This window comes from Thermobia domestica, chromosome 7, assembly GCF_964235325.1.
Source record: "Thermobia domestica chromosome 7, izTheDome1.hap1.1, whole genome shotgun sequence".
Classification (NCBI taxonomy): Eukaryota; Metazoa; Arthropoda; class Insecta; order Zygentoma; family Lepismatidae; genus Thermobia; species Thermobia domestica.
This window is the reverse complement of record NC_137460.1, coordinates 48,154,303-48,177,981: the sequence shown is the minus strand read 5'-3', so window position 1 is coordinate 48,177,981 and position 23,679 is coordinate 48,154,303. Positions and strand designations below refer to the sequence as shown.

General features: G+C 36.5%; 1 protein-coding gene and 1 long non-coding RNA gene across 11 annotated transcripts in view; one reads left to right on the top strand and one right to left on the bottom strand.

Moving 5' to 3' along the window:
* LOC145690064 (uncharacterized) overlaps positions 1 to 23,679 on the top strand; it is a 1,134,032-nt gene that overhangs the window by 719,574 nt on the left and 390,779 nt on the right. The window lies entirely within an intron of this gene.
* Positions 1 to 23,679, bottom strand: part of LOC145690066 (uncharacterized) — a 905,981-nt gene that overhangs the window by 877,402 nt on the left and 4,900 nt on the right. The window contains exon 1 of one of the 9 annotated variants that reach the window (XR_014132153.1): positions 10,654 to 10,777. The exons of the other annotated variants lie outside the window; for them this stretch is intronic. This is a non-coding gene — a long non-coding RNA (uncharacterized LOC145690066). Of the gene's footprint in view, positions 1 to 10,653; positions 10,778 to 23,679 lie in introns of those variants that run through there. 9 annotated transcript variants of the gene reach the window in all.

Below are 23,679 nucleotides of genomic sequence, written 5' to 3'. Positions count from 1 at the left end.
TAAGGGATTTACTTTTAGATTCCACATGCTACACCAGTCCAGAAGATCGGAGAGGTTTTTTTGCAGTTCAATCACATCTCTGAGCTGTCCTAATTTCCCGAAATAATTTGCAGTCGTCAGCAAAGAGAAGAATTTTGGTATCAGATAACTTAAGATAAGACGGGAGATCGTCTATGAAGGGGAGGAAAAGAAGTGGGCCTAGAATACTTCCCTGCGGAACACCAGAGAGAACAGGAACAAAATTCGAAGCAGATCCAGAGAGAACAACATGTTGTTCACGTTCGGTGAGATAGTCTCGTAACAATGAGAAGAAGTTGCCGTGAATATTAAATCTATGTGCTAGTTTATGAAGAAGAAGCTTAGTGTCAATGCGATCAAAAGCTTTAGTTAGGTCTAGATAGATTACATCAAGTTGTGTATTATTGGACAGAGATTTAACTGCTTCCGAAAGTAATAAAGATAAATTTGTGATAGTAGAATGTGCGTCATTGTTAGGAATACGTGTCACTATCAAGAGAATCCACATCACTGTGAGGAATATATGTGATACTATTAAGAGTATGTTAGTCACTGTTAGGAATATGTGTGTATCACTATTAAGAGTATGTGAGTCACTGTTAGATATATATGTCACTGTTAAGAGAATGTGAGTCACTGTTACGAATGTACATATCGCAGTTAAGAATATACATATCACTGCCAAGAACATGTACATCATTTCTATGAATATATGTGCCACTCTTAGAAATATACAGTAAGTATCACTGTTAAGAGAGTATGCTTCACTTTTAGGAATATGCATATCACTGTTAAGAGATTCTGTGTCACTCTTAGGAATATGTGCACCGTTAAGAGAATGTGTATCATTTTTAGCAGTGTCATGTGAAGAGAGTGTCTGCGTCACTGTTAGGAATATATGTGTCACTGTTAAGAATATGTTAGTCACTGTTAGGAATACGTGTCACTTTTAGGAGTATGTTTGTCACTGTTAGGCATGTATGTCACTGTTAAGAGAATGTTTGTCACTGTTAAGCATATACATATCGCTGTTAAAACGTAAGGCATCACTAAGATTACATATCTGAGATATCACTGTCTAAAACGTTAAGAATAAACGTATCACAAGACAATGTACATCACTGTTAAGAATATATGTGTCGGCATTAAGAGATTTTGCGTCACTCTTAGGAATGTATGTGTCACTGTTAAGAGAACGTACCTCACTCTTAGAAATATATTTATCACTGTTAAGAGACGGTGCATCGCTCTTAGGAATATGCGTCACTGTTAAGACAACGTTGGTTAGTTTTAGGAATATATGTATCACTATTAAGAGAATATGAGTTATTATTAGAAATATATGTGTCACTGTTAAGAATATGTATACCATCGTTAGAGGATGACAAACAGCATTATCGGTAATCTGCTACTTCATAGTGCTTTGTATACAGTGCGTTCCACGAATAACACTAAGGTCCACCTCCTGAAGAAACGAAGAAAGATAGAAGCATGAAACCTTTTGGAACCTTCAAGGAACTTAAAAGGCAACATTATGCTGAGAAGGAAAATCCCCCACAAGGGGGGCTAAAGGGGGTTACTGGGGATAACTCAAAAATTTTAAATAGCAACCCCCATCGTGTGGTACCTCGTTTGAAAGGTATCACGTGTATTGACTTGTTCTAGAAACTGCATATTGATTGCATGTCTATAGCAAACATGGCTGCTATCCGTAAACTATGATCGAAGAAACATTGCAAACCTGTAAGCAGAGAGTAACATAGTATGATTTGGAACATACCTCATTAATGCAGGAGATGCTCGAAGTGTGCACCGCCCACTTCCTGGCAGTAATGTAAACGTTGGACGAACTCCTCTCGAACACGGGTAAAAGTCATTACCGGTATAGAATGACAGGCATCAACTATGCGTTGGCGCAACTCCGCAATGCTGTTCGGCTGCGTGCGGAAAACTATAGTCTTCAAATAGCCCCCAGAGAAAAAAGTCGGGTGGAGCAAGGTCTGGCGAACGGGCTGGCCATTCAATGGTGCCGCGACGACCAATAAATCGTCGCGGAAACTCACTATCTAAATAGTCACGTACAAGGCGGTGAAAATGGGCAGGACAGCCGTCATGCTGAAAAATAGGCGGAATATCTCCAAATTCTTGAGGATTCTCTTCCATTGCCTCGACAATCAACGGTGCAATAAAGTCTTGCAGCAGCGCCAGGTACTTCTCACCCGTTAATATTCCGTACTTCTCACCCTTAATGAAGAGGGGCCCGATTATGTGATTACCTAAGATACCCGCCCAGACATTCAGCGACTCTGGGTGTTGAGTGTTGCCTTCACGAAATACATGAGGGTTTGTGTCACACCAATATCGGAAGTTATGCCTATTGACCTTGCCATCTAGTAGAACGTACTCTCATCGCTGAAACACACGTTTGTCAGCACAATGGTTCCACGTGCCAATGCCTCACACATCTGCTCACAAAACTCGATACGCATATCGGGATCATGTTCACTTAACTCCTGGACCATATGTAGTTTGTATGGATGGAAGGTATGTTTTTTTAAGATTCTGTATGTCGTGCGTGACACACCACACGTTTGAACAACAGCTGTTATGGACTGTTGAGGATGCACATTCAGCTCCGCCAACACTTGTATCTGTGTTTCTTCCGTAGCGACACTAGGGTTTCGAGGCTTTGGGGCATTGGTCACACTGCCTGTCGTAAAGAATTTGATTAATAAATGGCGTACAGAAGAAACACTAATTGGGTTGCGCACATTTTGTTCATTGAACAACCGTGCTGTTGCACTGTACTAACGATTCGTAGCACCAAAGAGTAACACAATTCCAATTCTCTGTTCAAGAGACCACATTATGTATGCAATGTAGGATGGTCAAACGCACCAGCACAAACACACGTCTACGTCCTTCAGACCTACTGTTCCGGGTTGTAATGTAGCGCACTGTTGGTCGGAAAAGCACATCTGATAGTGGTGCACGAGTAAACAGAGTAGCTTTGCTAAAGTACGTGTGTCCAACACCAAAGCGCCACCACGGGCAACTCGTCGTCATGAACTACATCTCCTCGTCCGTAAGAGTAGCAGTTCGACAGTAGCGCAATGGTAAAGTGTTGGCTCAGTACACGTGCGGTCCGGGGTTCGAGCTTTGGAGGGTTGAGATTTTTTTAATAATAGTATGGTACTCCCTTTTCTATCGGTTTCAGTTCAATTTGCATGTTTTGTATTTGCAGTACTGTTATAGTGTTAGTTGTATGGTATGTGTATTGTGCATTCGTTCCGAACTACACCTACGTTAGACTTTAGAGTTTGTTGTGGACACGGTCTGGTCTCTATACGCGATTACTTTTCCAGCGAGATACCACACGATGGGGGTTGCTATTTAAAATGTTTGAGTTACCCCCAGTAACCCCCTTTAGCCCCCCTTGTGGGGCATTCTCCTTCTCAGCATAATGTTTCCTTTTAAGTTCCTTGAAGGTTCCAAAAGGTTTCATGTTTCTATCTGCCTTCGTTTCTTCTGGAGACGAGCTTTAGTGTTATTCGTTGAACGCACTTCGACCGTCCTTTACGGATGGCCGCCATGTTGGCTACGGACATGCTAGCGACTTACAATTTTCACAAGTGGTCTTTACTCGTGATTACCTTTCAAACGAGGTACCACACGATGGGGGTTGCTATTTCAAATTTTTGAGTTATCCCCAATAACCCCCTTTAGCCCCCCTTGTGGGGGATTCTCCTTCTCAGCATAATGTTGCCTTTTAAGTTCCTTGAAGGTTTCAAAAGGTTTCATGTTTCTATCTTTCTTCGTTTCTTCAGGAGGTGGACCTTAGTGTTATTCGTGGAACGCACTGTATATAGTATATAAATAAGAAAACAATATTCCAGAAGAATTAAAACCCGTCTAGGCAAGTTAAACTAAAAAAAAAAAAAGGCGATTAGTGGAACATATTCGGATCAAGCTGATTTTTGGTACACACGTTCTGAATAGCATTAGAAACAATACTGTAGAGTTCAGTTGATGTCAATGATGGGAAACCTGGGAAATCACCGCCATTTTGAAAAAAAAACTGTTTTAAGTAATTTTTTTCACAATTTTTTTTGTGCTAAAACTACGCAAGATACGCAAAAATAATATTAAACCGATTTTGTAGAGCATTGAATTTCCAATAAATTAAAGAAAGTTGCAAGTCTCTAAAAGTATTGGTTTCCAACAGGTTGTCCGGGGACCGGTAGTGGTCAGTGACATTCACTACAGGACACTCAATTTATAGTTGGGAAAAGAGTTTTATCTTAAACTACCCTTCAGCAAACATTATAATATCTATCATTTTTAAAATTTCCAAACGTACTTTCTCTCTTAACATATTTAATTAGAGATGCAAAAAAGCCGGCTTTTTTGAATCGATGGTTTTTTTCACATAAAAAGCCGGCTTTTTTGGGGAAAAAAACGAGAATTTTGGAAATTTTGGCTTTTTTCAACTTCATGATTTTTCTATCTAAATAGCTTTCTTATAGTATATTCTATAGTTAGATAAGAATTCCATGACCTGAATGTCATATTTCGCTCTGAAATTCACCATCAAGGTGGATGGAGCACATGTTTTACGAATTAAAGCTAACATGAAGAATGTAGTATTTGAGGGTAATTTTAGAGGCTATTTAACTTTATTTTAACTTTTGAGTTATCGACATCTTTTTTTCTTCTCTAGTTTGTCATCCGTGTTTCATTTCTAAGAGCTTTTAGTACTCTAGCTTCTAGCGCAAAAGTTAAACTTACGTTTTTCTATTTATCCGTCAAAGCGTACGTTTTTCAATATATCCGTCAAACCGTACTTCCCATTTCTATTATACTGTAGCTGTGAAGTGATTTAGCATTAATTTTCCGGACACAACCTTGAATACCAATTTATACAAATAATCAGTAGCGGATTTAGAAAAGTACTTTAGGAGGGGTTTTTCTGATTGTTTCGTTTCCTAAAAAGTCCTAATTTTATTTGGGAAGTGGTTGAAGTTTATGAGTACAGGCATAACTAATATTTCGCTTCGTTTATATGTTTAGCAATAATCTTCCGGATACAACTTTAAAAATCATTTTATACTGAGAATCAGTGGCGGATTTAGAAACGTATTTTGGGAAGGGTTTCTTACTAATGTTTAGTTTTTTTAAACATTCGTAATTTTTATTTGACGGGAGCTTAAAGTTTATGAGTAAAGGCATAAATAATAGATATTTCGTTTGTTGCAGACATTCCGTAACTTTGGGGAACGGGCTTCAGTCCGAAAGACCGCCCCCCTAACCTTCGCAAAACCGTCACTGCTGGTAATTAGTAATAATAACGATTTAAAAACAATAAAAAAGGAAGTCGCCCAACTCACAGTACACGCACTATTTCTACATTCACAGATGGAATGAAGAAAAGCTTTGTCAGAATGGTCGAATGCTGGTTGAATCCCGGACTTCCCGATAGAAGCTCAAAAGCTAATCACTCAGTCATGTTTGTTGTGCAGTTGTATTTAGCTTAACTTAAATATATTCCGTAGTCTTTTTTTTTTTTTTTGGAGGGGGGAAGAGTTCCGTAATGATATGTTGAATCCCTCTTGTTAAAAATTCAGAAAACTTGAGGATTGGGTAAACTGTGATGGTGGTTCTATAAAACTTAACTGTAGAATTTCAAGAATATACAGAACCAAAAGCTCTAGATGTTCAGCCTTTAAGTGTATCATATAAATCTAAGTATTTCTCTTATGTTTTATTTTAATTTTATTTTGTTTCAAAAAGAGGGTATGGAATATTTTGAAGTAAAAATACTACATACTATTTTGCTAGTTATTTGTGTATTCTTTAAAAAGAAGTGTTTACTTTTAGGGTTGGCTGGTGAACACCAACTTTTTTTTTAATAACTGGTTTAAACCACAAAAATAAAAAGAATGAAAAATGCGAATCGTGTGAACTTCATGGTGACGTTTCCAGATATCAAACCACCTGCAATAGTTTTATTTTCATTTCACCTTTTAATCAAGGTGTCCCATGTTCAATTCTCGGTCGAACCACAACCCTTCTTTCATGCGTAACCCAAGTAGCGGTTCGGATGTCAGTTTAAGCGAAAGTCTTCTCCTTGATAACCTCGGTATTTCGTAAGGATGTTAAGCCTAAATATACGAAACAAACCAAATTGTATATTTCTGCATGCCTAAATGCGTGTTGTTTTATAAAGAAGCCAATATTGCTTAAATATATTGATAGAAATTGGCAAAATTTATCGATTGCCTACGTAGCTTCCAACATTAGCTTGGATTGGACTTTAAATGATATCTACGTACCGGTACTAAATTTGTAATTTAATACCTCAGTTTTAGCGTACTGATTATGGTACGTTGAGCTTTAAATTTTATATGCAAAGCAATAACAGGATTTTCCCGTTATTGTCTTACATTTTAAGTAATGACGGGATTTTCCCAATGGCTAGGGCGGGAGATTCTCAACTTAAGAAATTTACTGACCGCACTTCTTTAAGCTTATGGGAGTTCTTCCGGCATAACCCCGCTGTTGCATAATAACATCAAGGCGAAACAAACTTATTTCTGTGAATATGTAATATAAATACATAAAGCAAAAAATATAATTCAAAAAAGCCTGGTTTAAACCAAAAAAGCCTGTTTTAAAACATCCCCCAAAAAACGGGTTTTCGGCATTTTCAAAAACAACCACGGTTCTTGCCAACTCTGCTTACTTTTGTATATAGGAGGTTAAAAAATTCTTATTATATACATTGGTTAATCCTGTGGAATTCATAATGTAAATATGTTGAAGAAAAATTGTTTGAAATATTTTTTCGAAATTCATAGTTTATTTTCGATGTTTTATATTATTATCAGCATCAACCACTAATTAAATGATTTTTTGTGTTATAGAGAAGCGATACAAAGTCTGTTTTATCAATTTAAAGCAGTATTTTGAAAAAAGCCCAAAATTTCCCAAGCAAAAAAGCAAAGCAGAAAAAACCGAGTTTTTTTCAAAAAAAGCCGGTTTTTTCCGAGCCCTTGCATCTCTATATTTAATTAGTGACGTTCAGTCTTTTTTTATTTTTTACAGTTGGAATTTCAATTACGATTTTTATGATTTAGGTTTTTTGGGGGTGTCGATCTTCCCAAACGCTGTACTTTACTACTTGTACTACAGCAATACCGTACTGCTAACATCAACTGTATTGTACCAATGAGTAATAACAACAATAAAGGACAAAAATGAATTGTTATCCTTCTTTCAGCATGAGCTTTCACCAGTACCATTATTATTGTTTGATGAGGGTGGAATAAGAAAGACCCGCAAATTTTCTCTCTTCTCTCTTTCCAAACCAACTGAGGATTTACCTCTGGAAAACTGTCAATATGTGATTGGTGGAGGTCATCTGCTGCACAAAGTGGTTTGGCTTACCCAAACTACATGTGAAAATATATACAAAACATACAGCAATACATACAGCACTTTGGTTATAACTCAATAGTAATGTTTGATGGTTATGAATCCAGCTCATCACTAATATAAAACGTTGGAAGTCCGATACGATCCTTGAAAATAACTTGACCTGACATATTCTTTGAAGGAAATGAGTTTTGAACAAAATAAGTTTTTGTCGAATCTGGCGAATAAATATAGCTTTATTCAGTAACTCAGAAAAGAACTCCAAGGCAAAAGAATTACTCTCATTCAAGCCAACGATGATGCAGATAAGGTCATCGTGCAAACAGCTATGAAACTGGCTACAAGCGTCAGTAATAAGCCTGTAGTTGTAGTAGGAGATTCTGACCTACTGATTCTGCTGGCATCACTTACACCCAATGAAATATCTATCTACCTTTTGAAACTAGTACAAGGCAAAGTTTCTGATAAAGTGTTTCCTTCTATTGATGCGTATCACTGCTTTAAAAATATCAATGATCAATTTCTGTTTTACGAGTCTACGGAGCTACGGAGACAGAGACTTCTTTAATTATTAATACCTATAGATACACTGAATTCTGTCAACTCGTTTCTAAAGCCTACGGAGCTCGAGTCTACGGAGCTACAGAGACAGAGACTTCTTTAATTATTAATAACTTTAGATACACTGAATTCTGTCAACTCGTTTCTAAAGCCTACGGAACTCAAGTCTACGGAGCTACAGAGACAGACTTTTTTTTAATTATTAATAACTTTAGATACACTGAATTCTGTCAACTCGTTTCTAAAGCCTACGAAACTCAAGTCTACGGAGCTACAGAGACAGAGACTTCTTTAATTATTAATAACTTTAGATACACTGAATTCTGTCAACTCGTTTCTAAAGCCTACGGAACTCGAGTCTACGGAGCTACAGAGACAGAGACTTCTTTAATTATTAATAACTTTAGATACACTGAATTCTGTCAACTCGTTTCTAAAGCCTACGGAACTCAAGTCTACGGAGCTACAGAGACAGAGACTTCTTTAATTATTAATAACTTTAAATACACTGAATTCTGTCAACTCGTTTCTAAAGCCTACGGAGCTCAAGTCTACGGAGCTACAGAGACAGAGACTTTTTTAATTATTAATAACTTTAAAAACACTGAATTCTGTCAACTCGTTTCTAAAGCCTACGGAGCTCGAGTCTACGGAGCTACAGAGACAGAGACTTTTTTAATTATTAATAACCTTAGATACACTGAATTCTGTCAACTCGTTTCTAAAGCCTACGGAGTTCGAGTCTACGGAGCTACAGAGACAGAGACTTCTTTAATTATTAATAACTTTAGATACACTGAATTCTGTCAACTCGTTTCTAAAGCCTACGGAAGTCAAGTCTACGGAGCTACAGAGACAGAGACTTCTTTAATTATTAATAACTTTAAATACACTGAATTCTGTCAACTCTTTTCTAAAGCCTACGGAACTCGAGTCTACGGAGCTACAGAGACAGAGACTTCTTTAATTATTAATAACTTTAGATACACTGAATTCTGTCAACTCGTTTCTAAAGCCTACGGAACTCAAGTCTACGGAGCTACAGAGACAGAGACTTCTTTAATTATTAATAACTTTAAATACACTGAATTCTGTCAACTCGTTTCTAAAGCCTACGGAGCTCAAGTCTACGGAGCTACTGAGACAGAGACTTTTTTAATTATTAATAACTTTAAAAACACTGAATTCTGTCAACTCGTTTCTAAAGCCTACGGAGCTCGAGTCTACGGAGCTACAGAGACAGAGACTTTTTTAATTATTAATAACCTTAGATACACTGAATTCTGTCAACTCGTTTCTAAAGCCTACGGAGTTCGAGTCTACGGAGCTACAGAGACAGAGACTTCTTTAATTATTAATAACTTTAGATACACTGAAATCTATCAACTCGGTTCTAAAGCCAAAACTGACGTTAACTTGGCTAGTGTTCCCCCAACAACAGGGGCTGCCCAACAGCACCCACGAAATACCTAGGCTAGTTTTCGCCCGGGGCAAGAACTCGCCTTAGCGTCCCCTTGACCAACCAACCAAAACGTTCCTTCAAATATTTGCACAATTTTACGCCCTCCAAATTCGGCGCCCGGGGCACAAGCCTCGTTTGTCCCACTATAGTTACGTCACTGACAACACCTATTCAGAGTGTTTCATCAAGTGCAACTATGAAAGGGCAGTGTGTTACCACTAGAAAAAAGGGGTTGGCAGAAAGATGGAATTTCTTCGGTTCCAGTCACAACGTTTAAACCATCCGCTCCCGGAAACCTCTTGAAGCCAATAGGATGTAAATCTCAAAAGGGTTGTTATTTAGGTTGCAGATGCATAAATGCAGATCTTCGATGTTCTATTGTACCCTCTCACTTTAGAGGATTGGGATGCTACAATTCGCCCCTACTATGTCAACTGAAGCAGATATCATAGGTGATGAAGAACAACTGTTTGATAATGAAAATAAAAAGAAAATCTGAAAATATAGATTTGTGCATTTCTGGTAGCAGCATTTCGAAAGTCAGACACAGAATGGTTGACAAAAAGTTGACAACAACAGAGAATCGCATACAGCCAGGACATTCAGATAAAGATATAATAGAATATGAATAAGGAATGTTACCCTTCCTGAGTTCGATCCTGACAACTCATTAAGAATGGTAAGCAAATTAATTTTATAGTTTCTTTTAAATTTCTCTCACAATTTTGAATATTGAGTAAATATATAACGTAATACTCTTTTAGTAAAGATGTTTTTAAGATTATATAAAAATAAAAATTTAAAAAAATCCAAATAAAAAACAAGAAAAAAGAAAAAAAGAGGAAAATGTCCCGGAAAAGGAAAATAGAAACGGGTTGTTTTAGAATAATGGTTCTCAACCACTTTTGGAAGATTTTATTTATCCTCATCATGAATGAGAGCCCAAACAACCTAAATCCTAAAAATCGTAATTGAAATTCCAATTATAAAAGATACAAACTGAACGCACACTTGAGAGAACGTGAAATGACAGAAGTGCGCAAACAATGTTGCCAAACTTAGAACGAGTATAATACCAACACCAACAATTATTCGAAATAAACGGTAACAATAATATTAGCAAAAATATAAAACAAATACAACAACAATATCAACAAAATTAACAAAATGAAACTTACTGGCAAATCTGACATCACTGTACACTCAGGAGATGTTCTTCACAAAGCGCGAGAGACGATACTGACAGAAATTCATTTATAGGAATTGACGACCGGGACACACTCTTGCGTTCTATTGGATGCTGCAATTGATAAATCTATGTCAAGCTTCACGACTCCGTGCGATTACTGTAGTGCTAGAGAGAGCGAAAGGTATTGCTTATTGGTTACTGCCGTAGAGTCATCCGTGTATTTCGTTCTTCACGCTCCGCTCAGTGTAAGCGGACGTGGCTGTATTGTTCAGGAATATACATTGCGTTAGTAATTCACAGTGGCGTATTTAAGGGGGACTTCCGGGCTTAAGCTTCCCGAAATTTTATTAAGGTAAACGCGCCGGATTTCGACAGGTTAAGGACCGTTTTCAAAATCAATTGCCTATTGAGGCCATAATATTGGTCGGTGTTGGCCCATTTTTTCCCTTGAAATGTACAGTCTCTACTAATACTAAAAGTCACTTCAAGGCTCAAATGCTAATGTTAAATTTTTTTATGAAACTGGAACTCGCCAATGGAACCCGAATTCGACACACTTCACCTGGTTTTGACGGTTGCGGTACCTGAATTCGACACCTTCAATTATATCCATGTAAAACATTAAGTCGGCATTATTAGTAGTAGTAATCTCTTCTCAGCTTCAAATATTGTTGTATTATTATGCAGAAATTATCAGACGGACAAAAGAACACAACTTAAATTTTCTGAACTGAGTAGTTACTTCGATGATCCTCAATTCGACATGCAGGAACCTGATTTCAACATTCCATATCGAACTGAGGTTACAACTATCGGAGAATTATGCAACAAATAGCTTTATGAAAGACTTCGAACATACTTGTACGTTTAGATATTCAGTTAAAATTATATTTGCACTACTGAGAATGAATTCGACAACCTTGTCGAAATCCGGTTCACGATACAAATAAAGGCTCGTGTTTTCGACAACCCCCTTTTCATTTTACATCACAACCTTTGTCCTCACAGAAGAAAACAAAACGCACTGATTGAAACTCCTTTACAACATTAAAGTACCACTATTTGCTTGAAGCAAACCTAACTTTAATAAAAGTCTTACGAAAATAACCTGCCGTCTTATGATTATGTGTTTTTTCTCGAAGAGTGTATCACACACACAACAATGTACTTCTTTTCCCCATACATATGACTCATCTACTGTAACCGTGCTTTTGACACGAGAAAAGACACTCCCATAATGTTGCCACTTCTATTCACGATCGCAGGGATGACATCTTACGCTTATTTCACAACATTTAAGCACAGGTATGTCGAATTCGGGTGCCTGTCGAATTCAGGCGCGTTTACCTTAATTATCTTAAAGTAAATTAAATATCTTGCAGAATTTTTATATTTCCTGGAGTAAAATTAGTAAAGCTCGTCCCGAAACAAAATCGTAAATACACCACTGTTAATTTGTTATTGGTGCTCTGTGATAATTTGACCGTTGACAAGTAAGTGATATTTCAGAAGCAAAACAAAACTGAATATGAAGAAATAAGGAAAGAGGACGCAATGTTTTCTTGGGACCAGCTCCGTAAAATATGTAAATATGAGCCTGCTCATAGAAGTAGAAGTACATCAGCTCTTATTACACAAAAGAAACATCTAACAAATTTTAACTCTAGAACATGAACTAAGACTACCCCGAAAATCAGGCACCTCAATATTCTTTCTTTGATTACACGGCCCTTTTAAATTCAATTTAGGTCCTGAAGTGATACGTCGTTAGTAATATATCTGTGTAGTCTACATTCGTATTTGCCTGTACGACCTATACCAATCCTTCAATATTTTGAAAGATAAACAATAACACTGTATGGAATAGGCGATGGAGAACAAACGTTTCTAGCAATAATTGGACCCAAAATGATTACATTCATCTACACCAAATATTTTAAACATAAATATTTTGATATATTAATATCATGAAATGCATCTAAGATGGATTTAAATACAAAATTTAATTTTACGATCTAGGGCAATTTTGAATCATAAGGGGAAATGGGGGAATGGCGACCACTTAAAGTAAAATTTAAAATTCTCAAACTGTACGGAGTAAAATAAAAAGAAAAAAATATGTCTGGAAAAGCAATGTTTCTAGTACATTTCCCCATTTTGCCTATCGTTAACAGTTACTTCCGACAACACCAAAAAGTAACAACGTATATTTGAGTGCCGTTGCCCTACCGGTAGGGTAATGACACTAAGTATTCATCCTATTAGTAACTTATCACCATTTCTTGAACTATAGAGAAAGGGTTATCTCTCTGTACCCATATTTATTAATATGAACATACAAATTAAATGGAACACTATAACAGACATTATAAAAGATATTGTTCTAATGAGAATGAAGCATGATTTCAAAAGCTGTCCTTTCATGTAGTGAGATGTTCTCAACTAATTATATTCATATGAAAAATGATTACTGAAAGAATCTTCAGAAACAACTACAAAATCAAAATTTCAAAGATACGTTAATTATAGAGGTTACTAAAAATCCTGAGTTTTCTTTCAAATAACCAGACACAAAATAACACAGGAAAAAACTCAAACTGCTGTGTCGAAGCAATGAAAAATATTTTGTGCATGTCCGTAAACACAAAATTCACAAACATATTCTTTAATATTAGGAGCCACACACGTAGAGTGTGCCCACTGCAAACAAATTCCACAAATAAACCAAAGCTCGTTATTTTGGGATCTCTATTCAGTTCTCGGAACTGATTTGTGTAGAAGACTATTAGGTTTCCATGCATTCACTGGCACAGTTGTTTCTGGAAAATAGAAAAAACAGCAAAAAAATTATTAGAGTCTTTTGTCTCTTTTGGACAGACTGTGGACCTACCAACCGAGGAAACATGCAGTAATTTAGAGTGATTTGTTTGTGGTACGTACTCAACAGGCACTGACTCCAGTAGCGACCTCTCAGAGTTGCGATGGCAACTCTTCTCACGGAAAAATGCAGAAGGTGAACGAATTCCAACAACATGCGCAAGTTTAAAACCTCACATTTGGAGAGCCCATTACGTATGCCTTGTGTGGAGAAACAGTCACCTTTCTCATCCGGAAGTTCCACCCCTCAACAAATTACGGATGGACAGAAGAACAACATCGTTTCCAGCTTATTCTGTGTTTGCAGCCACCTGCGCCGGACACAATTTTCTTGAATGTTCACTGTGTCTTTAAAACTGAATGCAATGCGTGCCGTTGCAAAAAAAAAAAAAAAAAAAAAAAACCGCAAAGTACCTTGAACGGAATTGTGTCAATGTGAAGATGAGTGTAAAAATTCAGGAGATAATATGTTAGACTATGAAGGAAGTAATTCTGAAGAAGAATCAGTGTAACTATGAAACAGTTTCATACTGTTTGAAGGGAAACAAAAAATCCAGTCTTTGATAAGCACTATGGTCACAAACATTTGCTACTCTACATTTAAGTCTCCATATTCATGTATTTTTCCGTTTTAAAATACTTTTTATAATTAGACAGCGGTGTGAATCAAGTAAATGGGCGGTATTTTTTTTTAAATAAACATATTGATGCATATACCAACAGAGAGATATCCTACGTGCGCAAACTGTTTTTTTTTTTTTTTTTTTTTTTTTTTTTTTTTTTTTTTTTTTTTTTGGAAACAACAAGTGGTGCTTATTCCTGATGATGCATGTTACCATATTGCGCATAACGGCTGCTGTATAACGCTGTCCAAAATACTTTCTATTTCAGCGTTATCGTAGCAAAATATAAGTATAATATATAATTTAAATATGTATTTTTACGTTCACAAAGTTTAATAATTTTTCAAATGTCTGTGTTGTCTGAGCAAGCTATTTTAACTGATTTTCTTATTGTGACTACTACAGTAAACGTACAAATGCCAACAACGCATTATGGCGTTCTGCGCAAGTTTCGTCTCAAAACGTATTTCCATAAATGTAAATTAATATTTAAATAAAATTTGAAACATAACACGGAAAACGGTCAAACAATATATCTATTTCGTGAGAAGATCGTTACTACAAATAAACATTTCATAAAACTAAGCACTTAAACAGCAAGTGCCATCTTGTGTGCTCGTTGTCAAACGAATCAAATATTTTCTTTTAGTTGTTACATTTTCGATATCAGTAGACAACCAATGAATCAGTGTCTTATGTTGTAGCTGAAACATAACTCTATAGTACAATATTTAAAAAATGTAACGTTTCATTGCATTGCACAGTAGTTAAGACAATGAGCTAAAATGTGTACTGACTTCCGGGTGATGATCCACCTTAAAGCAAATAAAATTGTGTTTTACAATATTTAACATGATTGAATTAATACCAAAAGAAAACATGAGCAGGACGTAGGAATAGTGGATAATTTATTTACATGTGCTTGCATTGCACGCTCTGAATTCGGTTGTCAGAGGTAAAAGCAATAACTAGAGTGCCAATTTTCGCTCATCAGAAATATCACCCACGGATCAATATAATAGATGCTTACCGGATGTAAGCGAGAACAATGTTTTTGCTATGGCAGCCATTTTGATTGCCGCCATGTTGGATTCAGCCAACCTGTCAGACTGGGACCACTTCAATTCCTCTTTCATCGTATCATAATATCAACAGCCCTAAGTGGAAAGATTTCAGCAAAGTGACTCTTTGGTATTTTATTACTCTTAGCTTCCTATATTCATGTGGGAAAATCAAGCAAAAAAGGAAATATTAATTTGTTATAATTTCGTTCTTTCTTAACCAAACTGAATGATATATATGAAATTTTAAAGACAATTTATTACTCTTTTAAAAGGTACACAATGTTGTTCTCAATTATTTGCCGGTTACTTGTTATTTAAAAAAAAAGAAATATATAAAGAAAACACATCATAAAATGTGCAAAATTTGAAATAAAATTATTTCTCACGTTATTAATTGCAATAATAAGTAATAATTCTTGTCAATTTTTAAAACTTTATTATTTTATACGTCGTTTGGTGTTTGTTACATGAAGATTGGTCAATTAGTTTGGGAGATATAGGCTTTTAAAGACAGCGCTGTGCATTTGCGAAGGCGGCCATCTTTGATAGCCGCCATATTGGATTCGAATGAACGAAAATAATAGCAACCGTGTCAGAATTTCAAAGCATCACCGAAAGAATAAAAATCAAGTGTTGGTTCAATTTTAACAAGAAATGCACACGGGATTACACAATATCCCCCACTATGTTGCTTCGCCGATGTCAACCCCACATATACCCTGTTTTTTCTAATTCCCCTTAGTACTGGATTCTAGATGTTAGAAGAGAGGTTAGACTCCAACACCAGGCTAGACTTCGTAATGGGTACAGAGGGGTGAGCGCCATTAGCCGACTCTTAATTACTTATACTGATACATTTAATAAAATGCGATTTGTGAAAATTACTGGAAACAATTACGTATGCAGTGAATGTCAGAGCCCTTAAATTGAATAATCTTAGCCCAGCTTATTAAAAAGCTAAATGAGGACACATGCTTTTCTTCGTCGCAATAATATAGATACGTTTGAGCTTACAGACATAAACATAATCAATCGACACTTTAAAAGCTAGTATAAACTACCAGAAATAAAGCATAACGAAACAGTAGGCTATTTAGACTTCTCCCAACCCATACGAATGCACGAAATTGTACTCTTTATAAGGGTCCTTCTAGGCATTACGGTTTTGTTGTCGTGCCACTACGCCACGAATCTGGAATGATTTCAAATTCATTGGAGGCCAATTGCTTGCCCCGCGGCAGTTCTGACGTTGCGGTTTGAGAAACCTATCCTTGTGTTCTAGAAACTGCATACAGGAAATTTATTTGCATAAACAACGTTTAACTATACCTGACCTGAAGTAATTGTTGCGTTTATGCAAGAACGAGATGTCGTTACGACTTACTACATTGTTGCTAATCTTCGGTTGGTTTGTCTCTGTAAAGAATGGATGCAGTACTTACTGAAGAGTTTGTTAACGAAATAAATACGAGAAGAACAGCTTGGGATGTGTCATCCGACGAATAATGAATATAGAAATAATAATAATAAAAAGAATTGTGGATTAAAGTATGTGGTGCGATGAGACGTGGTGTTAGTACATTGTGTCCAGGGCCATACCGTGGAAAATCAGCGCCCGGGGCGAGAGTATACGACGGCGCCCCCATATATATATATTCCAGGCAATTTTTCCTATCATTTTTCCTTTTTTCTCCCGAATTTTTTTCCCTTACTTCGGTGCCCGGGGCAGTCGCCCCGCTCGTCCCCCCACGGCACGGCCCTGATTGTGTCTAATATATATAAAAGTGTAGGAAGTTGTTTTCATTTACTTCCACACTCAATAGGCTTTCCACATATGGAAAGCACCCTTTGTTTATTTTCTTTACTTAATAACACGAAGAAGAAAGCTATTTCAATTACTAGGTCATAAGATAAAACTGGGAGCTTTTACTAATATTCTTCATAAATATCAAGTTTTCAGAACAATAATTTAGTGAAATTTTAGTGATTAGAATTTTAGATTTACTGTGAGCTTACTGTTAGATCAGAGAATTTATCTAGTGTGGATCGCGACACTCAGGAGCGTTTATGGAATATGAAGCCGATCTACTTCTCTGTCTTCTTATAGCAATATGATGATTAATAACATATATTCACACAAAAATCTATGTTACATTCTGTGAAACGAGGGTAGCAACACAATTCGCTCTGTGCTTAACGGAAAGATGCCGTGTATAAATGGTGCATGTCAATATCAGAATGGCAAGATTACAATGCGTAAAAATATCTAATTGGACATGACATATCTATTACAGAAAAACCGATAAATTCTTCTAATTGTTTTGTTACCGTATGTTTTCACTTCTAGCGACGAACAGAACTATAAGCTCATGCATCATATATTTTTGACTAGTGTTTATATATATATATAGGGTGCCCGGAATGGGACTGACGGTTTTTAAAAGTGTATAGTTTTAATATGGTCAAAGATACAGAAGAAAAAAACATTCATATTGAAGAAAACCTAAAAAAAAAAAAGTTTTCAGCAAATTTTCATACCTGAACAACTACCTGTGACGGTGCTAGTATCGCCGATAAACAAAAATGGCGTCGGCAGTTGAAAGGGTGCAATGCGTGTGGTAGTTTGCAGAGACAGAAAGTGTTGTTCATCTTCAACGAAACTTTCGACGCGTTTACCACAAGGATCCTCCATCACGCTACAGTATTCAGGCGTGGAAGGATCAATTTTTATCAACGGGGAGTGTAGTAAAACAACACAGCGGTGGTAAATCGCGTGCGTCAGAAGAAAATGTGGAAGCAATAAGAAAGTGTTTCTCACGTAGTCCGAGGAATTCAATTCGCGCAGCGAGCAGACAATTGGCAATTCCAAAGTCAACAGTGCACGACGTGGTACATAAATGATTAAGTTTGCGTGCGCATAAAGTGCAATTACTGTAAGAAATTAAGCCCAAGGATCAGCCACGGAGAGCAGCATTTGCTACTGAAATTCTGAACAGGATTGATTATGACCATAATTTCCTATTGAACGTTGTTTTCACTGATGAGACAACTTTTCACTTGTCTGGCTGTGTTAACAGACGCAATGTTAGAATATGGGGATCCGAGAATCCGCATGCGTACATAGAACATTCTAGAGACAGTCCCAAATTGAATTTTGGTGTGCTGTAACACATAATGCCCCTTCTTTTTCATAGAGCAAACCATAATAAGAAATGTGCTCTTAAATATGCTTCAACACTTTGCTGTTCCCTAGCTACAACATTTCCAACCTCAAGTGATATTCCAATTGGATGGTGCCCCTCCACATTGGAGCCTACAAGTGAGGGAGTACCTTGATACTGAATTTCCTGGTCGTTAGATAGGCCGGGATGGGCCAATTAGATGGCCTCCACGCTCTCCTGATGTTACCCCCTGGACTTCTTCCTGTGGGGGTATGTGAAAGACCTTGTGTATTCTATTGAAAAGATGCGTAACCTTGATGAACTGAAGAACCGTATTAGGAATGCGATTGCTTCAGTAACATCTCAGATGTTACAGAATACGTGGAGAGAGATTGAGTTCAGGCTAGATATTGAAAGAGTTACAAATGGAGCTCACGTGGAGTACACTGAGTTAGAATGACTTGTAAGATCAAATACACTTTCTGAAATCTTCTTTAAAATGCATGTTTTTTTCTTCTGTATCTCTGACCATATTAAAACTAGACACTTTAAAAAAAATACCGACAGTCCCATTCCGGACACCCTGTTTTAGGCTATGTATATGTAACTAAATTGAAGACTTCATAATGTTTTTTTCACTGATTTTTGTTAAAAATTGACACAACGCGTTTAGTATTTAAATCAAAGTGAAGACTTGTGAAAGAATCTATTAGTCGAAGAAGAAAAATTAATTTCCGTTTGTAATAATTTGAAACTCTTACGATCTTTTCAAATTATAAACAAATATTGACGAGTGGCATCTAGTGACCATATAACAATCCTCTGGCAGTGTATAATACTGCGTTATTACATATTTTTAAATATTATTGTTATATTTCCTGTGGTAGATTTACATGTAAAAGAAATTAAAATGCGAACGTTTACAAACGGATTAAACATTAAATTGGATAAGAGAAAAGGAATGTCTCTTTCCTCTGTTGCTTTTGACAATAACCAGGTTTTACGATTATACGTATTCGTGTAATATCAAATACAATGAATTTAGATGCGATTTTCATTATAGATAATGTATCCTCCGTATGCGGTTGAATATATATGTATATAAAGTTAACTTATTTTTAGAAATTCAATTACTTTCTTATTATTATTACTTTTATATGACAATATTGGAGGCTATTTGTATCCATCCTCTATTCAAAAGTCCGATTAACTAGCCCTCCTCCATGAGAAATAAAATATAAAAAATAGTCCCTAATTAAGCTCTTGTTCAAAAGCTGTGGGGAAAATGTTTTAAAATTTCTCTCAAAAAGAAGATTCTGAGTGCGTTCTCCACTCATTGCAGATAATGTATGCATTTCCAGTTCAGGGTAATCCTGGATTCTCTTGTATTGAACATGGCTTTCCTCAATGCCTCCTCCAGAAGGGCGGTGATAAATACGTATTATGAAGTGCTGCAGTCCACATTTTTAGTTAGCGAACCAAATATGGAAAAATCTCTCAAGTTTATTTTTCAGATCTGTGCCCCAGTGGCGTATTTAGGGGAACTTTCGGGCTTACGCCCCCCCCCCGAAATCTTACTTACTATAGTAAAATATATTAAATATCTTGCAGAATTTTCACGTTTTCAGGCAAAGCCCCACCCGAAAGTAGCAAAGCCCCTCCCGAAACAAAATCGTAAATACGCGACTGCTGTGCCCCCTTCAAAAACTACTGGATCCGCCCTCGGTATCGGCTGTTGCAAATTAACTAATAGTCATAGCGTACATTTTGAAATGTTTTCAAACGTTCTTTGCATAAGCAAGGTTTCCGTCTTCTTTTTTTTTTTTTTTTTTTTCACCCTTGCTCCCATTTCCTGTGCGCTCTGGAGCAATTGCTCTACTCGCTCCATTGCATTTACGCCACTGGTGCAGAATGTCTTAGAAAAAAAAAATTCAAGCAAGTAAAGTGAAGCTTTTTTTGTTTACGAAACTATTGAAAATTTGCACACGAACGTTGTGCATCGAGAAAGGAGGTTACTACTATGTAAAGGTAAAGTAACATCACGCAGGTAACATTTTTCACTTTATGAAATTAGTCCGGAAATTTTACTGCCATACTGTATACATTACACCAAATGTCGTCCATTTGTGTTTAGAATTGTTCTCAACAGCTGAAGGCAACATTTTTGTCTATTCAAGTACGTTGCTCATCTTTAACCTTCTTGAATTCTACAAGCTTCTTGAAAGAGTTTCTAGTCCCATTTTCCTTTTGTATTTTTTCTAACTCCTCCATACCAAACAAAGACTCTCCCAAAACTGAAACATTAGTAGCTGCATAAAGCAAAGTGTTGGAAAGGAAAGCGAGTATAACTCTTCATGCAATTCCCTTGTGGAACTCAATGGAGGTGGTTTTTTCCTGCAAAAACGCTGCTGTTTATGACAAGGTGCGAGAATTAGCAGTGTGTGTGTGTGTAAAATGCATGGAGCGAATCAAAAAGCAACCGCTTGCATCATCTCTCTCTCGTTATGACGCAGACTTATTCTGCCTCTGGTATACGGTACACACTATGCAGACAGAAATGGCGAACAAGTGTTCTAAAAATAACTGCGTTCAGAGAGATATTACATCCCTTACTTTATCTATTTTTGAGAGATTTAACGATTATTATTGTTCGAATCGCTTTATTAATGAATAAAGTTAGGAGCAATATTAGAATAAATCAGGCGCGAACCCAGAAATTTTTTTATTGGGAGGGGTCCAATCTGTGGGAGGGGGCTCCACTATTACAAACAACTGCATCTATATAGTATTGAACGGGTATTATTCTGCATCCGAATAGGCGATAAGTATTTGTAAAATATCTCCACCTATATTTTCAGAAAATAGGATAGAACTATATTGTTTTTAAAAGAGAAAGAGTGTAGATGAAGTGTAAGATCAAATTTTCATGATACATCAATCATTTCCCTGTTAAACAAGTATAGATTTTATTGAGAAAGGGTACAAATGTATGTTGAGTTAGGAAATTTTTGAGGGGTCTATTCCCGGTGGACCATCCTCGTTGATACGCCCTTGGAATAAATGAATAATTGATCCGTTCTGTATTTATTAGATAACATTATGCTACCGGGTTTGGGCGATAAGATCAGAGCAACTGTACAAATTATAGGTAATATTTACACATAATCAGAAAAACGTGTTTTAATTGGAACTATATCTATACAAAAACACGTACGCATTGGCCTTATTGACGATACGTGGATAATGAATAACTACAAGTCTCTACAATAACTTTTGAGAATGTGTCACATATTTCTGTATAGTAGAATTACAAACTAAACCAACTTCTCTTATCAGCAGTAAAGATTTGTAAAGAGCATTAGCAGTCATCTGCGGACAGTCTGTGAATCAAGTATTGCCACCATTACAAAGAGTTAGTTAGTTACTATTGTCACCAGGTGTTACAAGGAAGACAGAACTGCTTTTCTTTGAATAATGCTGAAAAAAGTTGGTTTTGTTTGTGTGAAAACTATAAATAGATGACGAACCACGCTTTTAAAATTGATATAATCGAAAAGGCCTATTTAAATAGTCCAACATTATATTATTCAAAAATGCATTATCAGCCCATAAACTTCAATAGTATTTGCATAATTGTTAAAATTGTCCCCGAAACGATTATTAGAATAAATCAGTAAACATTCGAATCATTTTTCAAATAATTAATCATTCGATTTATTATTATTATTATTATTATTAGTAGTAGTAGTAGTAGTAGTAGTAGTAGTAGTAGTAGTAGTAGTAATAAGCAGCAGTGTGACGTGTAGAAGTTTGGTTTGCTTTGGTTTGTATAACATAGTATTGAAACCGGAAGTGATACTAAATTTCTAATACTTCCGCTTTTAGTAAAAAGATTAAAGTGAAGATAAAATTTAACACTTCGAGCAGTTAATTGATTGCAGAAAACTGACTCTTGCCATCTATTACTCTATATTGATTAACGTTAAAACCGGAAGTAGTTCATTTCTCGACTTCCGGAGTTTGAATATAGGATCAACAGTAAAGTTGGTATCCACTCTTAGAACGCTAAATCGATTTTAACAATCCGCTTGTCGGTGCCTCTCATCCTTTTGGGTCTATGTAGATCAATATTGAAACAGGAAATAGTGAGTTTCTGACACTTCCGGTTTCAGAAAAGAAAAGAAAATGAAATGAAATCTTTAAGTTTAACGTCCCACGGTTATGCCGGTTAGGCTAAAGAAGACGATGATAATGAGAGATGAGTGAAATGAAGAAAGTGGGAGGAAACGGGAGAACCCCGAGTAAACCCACGAGCACGGTGTTTGTCCACCAGTTTCAGAAAAGAGTTAACTATGGGAAATAAATGTATTCTTTTGATGTTTAATCGATTTATAGAAAACCATCTCGTCATGTATTACCGTTTTGGCTCTGTAGTGATTTAATGTTGAAACAGAGCTCTTGTGGCTAGGCGGCTAGTGTACACGGCTTTGGCGGGGGAGACCCGAGATTGATTCCCCGCGAGAGCTCATGTAGTTCGGAATTCACATTATGCTCTAGGTCCACGTCTCATATAGCCTCGCCACTGAAAGGGACGTTAAACTGAAAATGAAATGAAAATTAACGTTGAAACAGAACGTGGTTAATTTCTACCACTCCCCAGGCCCGTATACAAGGGGGTCTAGGTGGGCCGTGCCCCCCATAAAATTTTCACTGTAGGCTTGCAAATGAACTATAATATGGCGGATGAACCATAACAGTGTTTCTCAAAGCGTGGGTCGCGACCCATTGGTGGGTCGCGGGCTATTTTTAGATGGGTCGTGAGAAGATTTTTCTTTCAATTATGAAAATTTTATTTAGATGGAGAAACATATCTTGTGAAGTATTATTCCGAAAATGGAAATTGGAAGCGTTTGTTGATGAGATGGTTTCATGAGGAAGCCTGTTTTCTGGAAGAGTAACGTTGGAAACCACAATTATGACTGTCTCAAAAAATTTCAAACTTTCGTGATCAAAAATGAAGTAAACGCAGACGATTCCGTAATTTCTGGAATATCCACACATTTGGAGACAGTGAAAGAAAATTTTGAATGTTGCTTCCTTGAAGATATGTGTAAGCAACAAAAGTGGATTGCAAATTCGTTTTCAGTGGCATTTCAACTGGAATATCAGTGAAGGCTGATGAGAAACTAATAGACATATCTCAAGATAGCTCACTTCATATGAATTTCAACCCTAAAAAGCTGGCATTGTTTTGGCTTCCCATTGAACAAACCTATCCACAACTTTCTAC